This window comes from Chrysochloris asiatica, unplaced genomic scaffold, assembly GCF_000296735.1.
Source record: "Chrysochloris asiatica unplaced genomic scaffold, ChrAsi1.0 scaffold00094, whole genome shotgun sequence".
Lineage (NCBI taxonomy): Eukaryota > Metazoa > Chordata > Mammalia > Afrosoricida > Chrysochloridae > Chrysochloris > Chrysochloris asiatica.
In genome coordinates, this window is record NW_006408612.1 from 5,235,417 (window position 1) to 5,243,240 (window position 7,824).

General features: G+C 39.4%; 1 pseudogene; it reads left to right on the forward strand.

Moving 5' to 3' along the window:
* LOC102835972 overlaps positions 1-2,397 on the forward strand; it is a 116,860-nt pseudogene extending 114,463 nt beyond the window's left edge.
* Positions 2,398-7,824: the final 5,427 nt, after the last annotated feature.

The window sequence follows — 7,824 nt, forward strand, 5'->3', positions numbered from 1 at the left end:
CCAGAATAGGAAGAAGCAAAAAATCCACTGAGAATATTGTCCAAGAGTTGTTGGAAGAAAACTTCCCTAACATCATGAAAGATGAGACGATAGCCATTCAAGAAGTTGAATGAACTCCAGGTGGAATAGACCCCAAAAGAAAAGACACCAAGACATATTATAATCAAACTTTTCAAAACCAAAGACAAGGAAAGAATCCTGAGAACAGCTCAGGATAGATGAATAGTTCCCTACAAAGGAGATCTAATAAGACTAATCTTTCTGATTTCTCAGCAGAAACCATGCAGGCAAGAAAGCATTATATAAAATTCTGACATATATGAAACTTTGAAAGAAAAAAAATGCCAACCAACAATCATTTATCCAGAAAAACTGTCCATCAAATATGGCAGTGAAAATAAGTCATTGTCAGACATACAGAAATTAAACGAATTTGTAAAAACCAGACCAACCTTAAAAAAAATACTAAACAGAATTCTTTGGACAGAGAATCCACAGCAGATAACAACCTGAGACTAGTGTACATGACAATATCACCTAGATCCAATCTAAATATATTGTTAAGCGTCCTTGAGTTGGTTCCTCCTCATAGCGACCCTGTGTAGGATTTCCAAGGAGCAGCTGGTGGGTTTGAATTGTCAATATTGCAATTCAAATCAACCTTATAGTACAGTGTTTATCCTACAGTTCCACATCCAAATACAGAAGTATGCAAAGTAAAATAGACCTATAAGACTGAAAATAGATTGTTGTTGTTGTTGTTATGTGCCTTGGAGTCAGTTCCGACTCATAGCGACCCTGCACAGGGTTTCTGAGGCTGTAAATTATAACGGGAGCAAAAAGCCTCATCTTTCTCCAGCGGAACAGCTGGTAGTTTCTTACTGCTGACCCTAAGGTTCGTAGCTCGACTCGTAACCATTACACTACCATAGCTCCTTGAAAATAGATAGCCAGAGATGAAAAAAAAAAAAAAAAGAAGTAAAAAGGGGATAATGTAGCTACAGAAATTCCAAATGGAGAGCAAATCAAATAAGTTTCAAGAAAAAATAAAATAAATAAAAAGAAACTTAAAGGTAACCCTAAAAACTAGACCAAGTCTTATTCCTAGACCTAGCCCAACTTTTACTCCTAACCTTAACCTTAGTACTAACTATAATCCTAGCAATATTGAATATTGAAACATTATAAACAACAGAATATGTCAGATACAGTGCCAGAAGATGAGTCTCTCAGGTTGGAAGGCACTCAAAATACGACTGGGAAAGAACTGCCTCCTCAAAGTAGAGTTGACCGTGATGATGTGAATGGAGTAAAGCCTTCAGGACCTTCATTTGCTGATGGGGAACAACTCAAAATGAAGAGAAACAGCTGCACAATCCATTAACCCACAATGCCATACCAGGACTCCAAATTTAGAGATCATCTCAAGGGCAGATTTGATGTAGTATGCACACTAGTCCTCTGGCCCACCAACAAACCCCTGTACCTCCAGTTAAACTGTCGCCTACTCCCTGTGGAGCCAGCTAGGCATGCTCCCGGAGCCGTGGCCCTGCGCAGAGTGCACCGCTTCGGGAAGGAGCACGTGGTCACCATCCTCAATCACAACTTCGAAATCACCTTTCTCTGTGGATGGACAATGTGTGAGTGGTTTGGCGAGCTGGGAAACTCCAAAGTCTCTAAGAAGGAGCTGCTTTACGTCCCCCTCATTAGCTGCACCAGGCACTTCCTGGAGATTGTGTTCTGCAAACGGAAACGGGAGATGGGAGGCGGTGATTGTAAGACTGAAGTGCTTGTCTGATTATCCGGCGGAATACTTGCGGTTCCTGCTGTAATTCGAGGGGACACGCTTCAGGGAGACAATGCACCGTGTCAGCATGGAGGTGGCTGCCGCCAAGGGACTGCCCCCACTCAAGTACCACCTGCTGTCTCGAACCAAAGGCTTCACCACCGCAGCCCAGTGCCGGCTGTCTACTACGATGTCACGCTAAATTTCAAAGGGAACAAGACCCCATCCCGTCTCTGTGGATTCTCTATGGGAAGAATTATGAGGCCGACGTGGGTAAGGAGCTTTCCTGTGAAAGATATCAGGAGAAGGATGCTTTACAGGAGATCTATAATCAAAAAGGTGTATTTCCAGGAGAGCCATTTAAACCTGCCAGAAGGCCGTGGACTCTCCTGAACTTCCTCTTCTGGGCCACCATTCTCCTGTCTCCTCTTTTCAGTTTTGTTTTAGGCATCTTTGCAAGTGGATCCCTTCCTCCTGATCCTTACATTCTTGGGGCTACTTGGAGCAGCATCCTTTGGAGTTCAAAGGACTGAAATAGAAAAGGGCTCCAACTAGGAAATCAAGAATTTAAGAAAAAGGAATTATTAATGGCTAGAATGGAACATGCATAACTGATGATGATATCCAATTAACTCAATTAAAAACAGAACAACATACACAGAGAGAAGAAAGAGACACATAGAAACTATTTTTCTTATTAACTGATGACTAATATTAACAAAGAATACTTGAGCCAAGAAAACAAATAAACAAACAGAAATTCGGAATGACTAATGTCCAAAGACCAGAAGAATTGTGGGATGACATCAGGAACATTATACAGGAAGAAAGCAAAATGTCATTAAGAAGAAAAAGACTAAAATGGATGTCAGAAGAGACTCTGAAACTTGCTCTGCAGCATAAAGATGCTAATACAAATGTAGGAAATGAGTAAGTAAAAGACCTGAACATAAAATCTCAAAGGCCAACTTGAAAAAACAAAGCCAACTACAATAATGAAATGTGCAAAGATCTGGCATTAGAAAACCAAAAGGAAAAACACTCTAAGTATTTCTCAAGCTGAACGAACTGAAGAAAAAAATTCAAGCAATTGCAATGTTGAAGGGATCTTTTGGGAAAATATTGAATGATGCAGAAAGCATTAAAAGATGGAAGGAATATACAGAGTCACTGTACCAAAAAGAAATGGTTGATGTTCAACCATTGCAAGTGGTAGCATATGATCAAAAGCCAATGATACTGAGGAAGAAGGCCAATGAACTGAAGGCATTGGCAAAAAACAAGGTTCCAGGAATTGATAGAATACAAATAATTGAAATCTTTCAACAAACTGATGAAACACTGGAGGCACTCACTGACTGGAGGCCCTATGCCAAGGAATTTGGAAGACAGCTACCTGGCTACTTGATTGGAAGAGATTCATATTTGTACCCATTCTAAAGAGAGGAGACCCAACAGAATGCAGAAGTCATTGGACATATCATTAATATCACATGCTAGTAAAATTTTGCTAAGGATAAATAAAAGCAGCTGCAACAGTACATTGACAGAGAACTTTCCAGAGGTTCAAGACAGATTCAGACGAGGATGTGAAATGAGGGATATTATTGCTGGCTACAAATGGATCTTAGCTGAAAGCAGAGTATACCAGAAAGATGTTTACCTGAGCTTTATTGACTGTGCAAAGGCTTTCAAAGATTTATCATGATGTTATTTATTCATGAGCACTTTTGTTTTCTTTACAGCAATTTGCAATCCATACAGTATTGTTAAGAAGTGCCCTCAGTCGGTTCTGATTCATAGTGACCTTGTATAGGGTTTCCAAGGACTAGCTGGTGGCTGCTGGCCTTGAGGTTAGCAGTCCAGTGCCTATCCTACAGTGCCATACAAGACAATCCAAAATAAAGTCTAAGGACCTGAGACTTCATTCTTTCAAACTTTGTTGAGCCATTATATTGCAAAGGAGGACTTCCTGTTCCAGAATTCTTTTTTCCCCCTATAGAATACCTAAATACATAATCCCCCAACCCACTGCCATTGAGTTGATTCCAACTCATAACAACATTATATGGTGTTTCCAAGATTATAAATCTTTATAATAGCAAACACTCTCTTCTATCTTCCATGGAGCGGTTGATGGGCTTCAACCACCAACTTAGCAGCCCAACTTCTAACCCACAGTGCCATCAGGGCTCCTTAAACAATCCCCCAGATATACATAAAAGAAGCCATGCTTCTAACATGAGTAGAGCCACATAGCACTTCTGTTGCATCTTTTTGAACACTTACACAGTAGCCCCATAAGGAACCCTGGTAGCAAAGCGGGTTACAGACTTGAGCTGCTAACCACAAAGTCAGTAGTTTGAATCCACCCAGTCACTCCGTGGGAGAAAGATGAGACTTTCTGCTCCTGTAACAATTTACAACCCCAGAAACCCCATACAATATGGTTATGAGTCAGACCAGACTCCCAGATTCAACGACACATGACTGCTACCACCACTATAGCCCCATACCCTAGGCCTTGAGAACAAAGGAATTAGATCTTTACAATTTTATAAGTCTGGGTTTGTTTGTGTGCTTAAAGAAGAGGAACTTCTGAGAGCTCTATGCATTAGGGGCATGATTGCCTGGGAGAGCAAATATTCTTTCCCGTGCTCAGAGTCTAGTTGTTCCATGAAGTCTTAATGTGCACCTTTCTCCTTGCTGAGTCTTCTCTACCTCCTTGAGTGCCAACACATGGTTTATCAACTTAATAAAACTCAGCCAGTTTACATCACCCTTATTCTCTTATCCCACCAACTAGCATCATTGCTCTCTGGGACAACTATACACTTACCATAGCAGAAAGATTCTCAGAGCAGACTATTGGCTCATCAATTCACTTTTTGCCCTTTGCTAAGTCTCTAGGGATTGATCTAATGCCCTGCCCTATAATTATCCTCCCTCTTTCCCCACCCCCCTTTGTATAAAGGAAGTCTTTAGATTTGTTTTAGTGTTTCTTCTCACCTAGAAGCTCCACTGGCAGGTTGAGGCCATTTTGTAAGGGATCCAGGAATCGAAGCTGAGTCCCATCCTCACTGGTATTTGCTCCTTGGAGGTGGAAAAAAATAAATGTTTCATACAGCTCAAATTGGCCTTATCAAACAAAACATCTGCTAGATCAGTTGAGTGGTGACAGCAGATAACAGCAGTGCTGGTATCACCAATACAAGTCACTGCAGTTAATGGAAGCTATTATGGGAAAATTCTGGCAAGAACTTTTCTTTTTCTTTCTTTTCTTTTTTCTCCTCCAGACAGTTAAAAAAATTTTTTAAGAAAAAAAAAAAAAATGTATTCAGTTGCTAAGGTAACTGTGGTTTCAAAACTACCGTAACAAAAGCCAGATATCACATATCAAACTACCAAATTGTTAATTCGACTGGTATTTTAAATAACTCCTGAAAGAGCTGTTTTCCCTTTATCTCGGTATACTTACAGAAAAAGGAAAGGAGAGAACAGAAGGAGAATGAAGGAAGAAAAGGAAGTAAAAAGAAACTGGTAGATTCTTTTAAGGAATTCTTTTGCCTTGCTAAATATTTGTTAGGGAAAAAAAAAAATCCATTCATGGCATAGATATGTTTTGCATGCAGAAATTATTTAGTCAGATTCAAAACATAAGGAGGATACTTGGTTGTCCTGTTTCCAATTTTTCTTCCCACATTTTAAATACTGCTTGTGTTTTAAGTGAAGTTTTCTGCAGGCTCTTGGTAAAGGAACTAGTTTCGTAGGGGAGACTCACATGTTCTGAAATCTTTTATGGGTGATTGTGTTTTTCCTGTGTCTTGCTTTTCATCACTTGATTTAAAGAGAATGTAATAGAGCTATTAGGAGGTTGGACTCTGGAGTAGGACATAGCTAGGACAAATTCCTTATTAAATTCCTTTAACTCTCTGAGCCTTAGTTTCTTTGTTCCTAAAAAGGATATTAGCTTGTGGGACAAATGACATGCTTACTTCAAAAATTAGACTTTAATGAAAGGAAAAGAGACTTAAGAGGCGTAGCAATTAGATACCACACATGGGTATTGCTTAGCACTGATTTGAAATAACCAATGGTAAAAACAATCTTTTATAAAGTAACTCAACTCAGGAGACTTGAACACTGATAAGATGTTTGAAAATATTAAGGGTTACTTCAAATTTGGTTAGGTGTGATTTTAACAATGTACTGTGGTTTTTGTGTTTTTTAAAAGTTACGTTTTGAGAAAACATTCTGGAATGTTTTTTAAAAATTACCCTTTGAGAATACATTCTGGAATGTTATTTACACACACATACACACACAAAGGTATAATGTCTAGGATTTGCTTCAAAATCAGGGAGGAGGGAAAGGATAGGGTATAGATGAAACAAGTCTGGCCATAATGGACAATTGTTGATGTTTGGTGATGGAGTTCATTATTGTAGTCTCTCTACTTTTAAATATGTTGTTGTTGTTAGGTGCCATCGAGTAGGTACCGACTCATAGCGACCCTATATACAACAGAATGAAACACTGCCCAGTCCTGGACCAACTTCACAATTGTTGCCACACTTGAGCCCATTGATACTGCCACTTTGCCAATTCATCTCGCTGGGGGTCTTCTTCTTTTTCCCTGACCCTCCACCTTACCAAACATAATATCCTTCTCCAGCGAATGATCCCTTCTGACAATATGTCTGAAGTATGAGAGACAAAGTTTGGCCATCTTAGCCTACAAGGAGCATTCTGGCTACATTCTTCCAATACAGATCTGTTGGTTCTTTTGGCAACCCATGGCCCTTTCAATATTCTCCTCCAACACCATAACTCAAAAGCATCAATTCTTCTACAGTCTTCCTTATTCATTGCCCAGCTTTCACATGCATATGAGGTTATTGAAAATACCATGGCTTGGATCAGGCACACCTTAGTCCTCAAAGTGACATCTTTGCTCTTCAACTACTTTAAAAAGATCTTGTGCAACAGATTTGCCTAATGCAATACGTTGTTTGATTTCTTGACTGCTGCTTCCATGAGTGTTGATGGTTGATTCAAGAAAAATGAAGTCCTTGACAACTTCAATCTTTTCTCCATTGATAAGAATGTTGTTTATTGGTCCAGTGGTAAGGATTTTTGTTTTCTTTACATTGAGATGCAATCCATACCAAAGGCTGTGATCTTTAATCTTCATCAGTAAATGTTTTAAATCCTCTTCACTTTCAGCGATAAGGTTGTATCATCTGCATATCACAGGTTGTTAATGAGTCTTCCTCCAATCCTGATGCCTCCTTTTTCTTCATATAACCCAGCTTCTCGTATTATTTGCTCAGCATACAGGTTGAATAAGTATGGTGATAGAATACAACCCTGCAGCACACCTTTCTTAATTTCAAACCATTCAGTGTTCCCATGTTCTGTTCTAACAACTTCCTCTTTGGTCCATGTACAGATTCCTCATGAGCACAATTAAGTGTTCTGGAATACTCATACTTCGCAATGTTGTCCATAATTTGTCATGAGCTACATAATTAAAAGCCTTTGTGTAGTCAATAAAGTACAGGTAAACATCTTTGTGATATTCTCTGCTTTCAGCAGAAATATATTTGAAATTTTCCATAATAAAGGTTTAAAAGAGAGATAGCAATACTGTTTACTTGATAGGACTATTGCATGGATTAAACGAGATGCAGTGTGCAAAGTACTTGGCAGAGTACCTGGCATATAATACATGCTCAATAAATGTTAGTTTTTACTCTAAAGATCTTCCTAGGAGTCCTGGTGTGGTGCCATAGGATAAGTACTCGACCTCTAGCTCCTTTTCAACTGCGAGGTTGGCAATTTAAACTCACCGGCTCTTTGGAAACCCCATCTAGGATCACTGTGAGTCGGAACTGACTGGACCGCACTTAACAACAACAACACCTTCTTAAGTGCAAACCTGTAATGGCCATTGCTGACTGGAGTAGCTAAACTCATTACTTCCAGAACAGGCAGCTGCTAACTGTTATTTTATTCATGCTCATCTAACCTCTTCG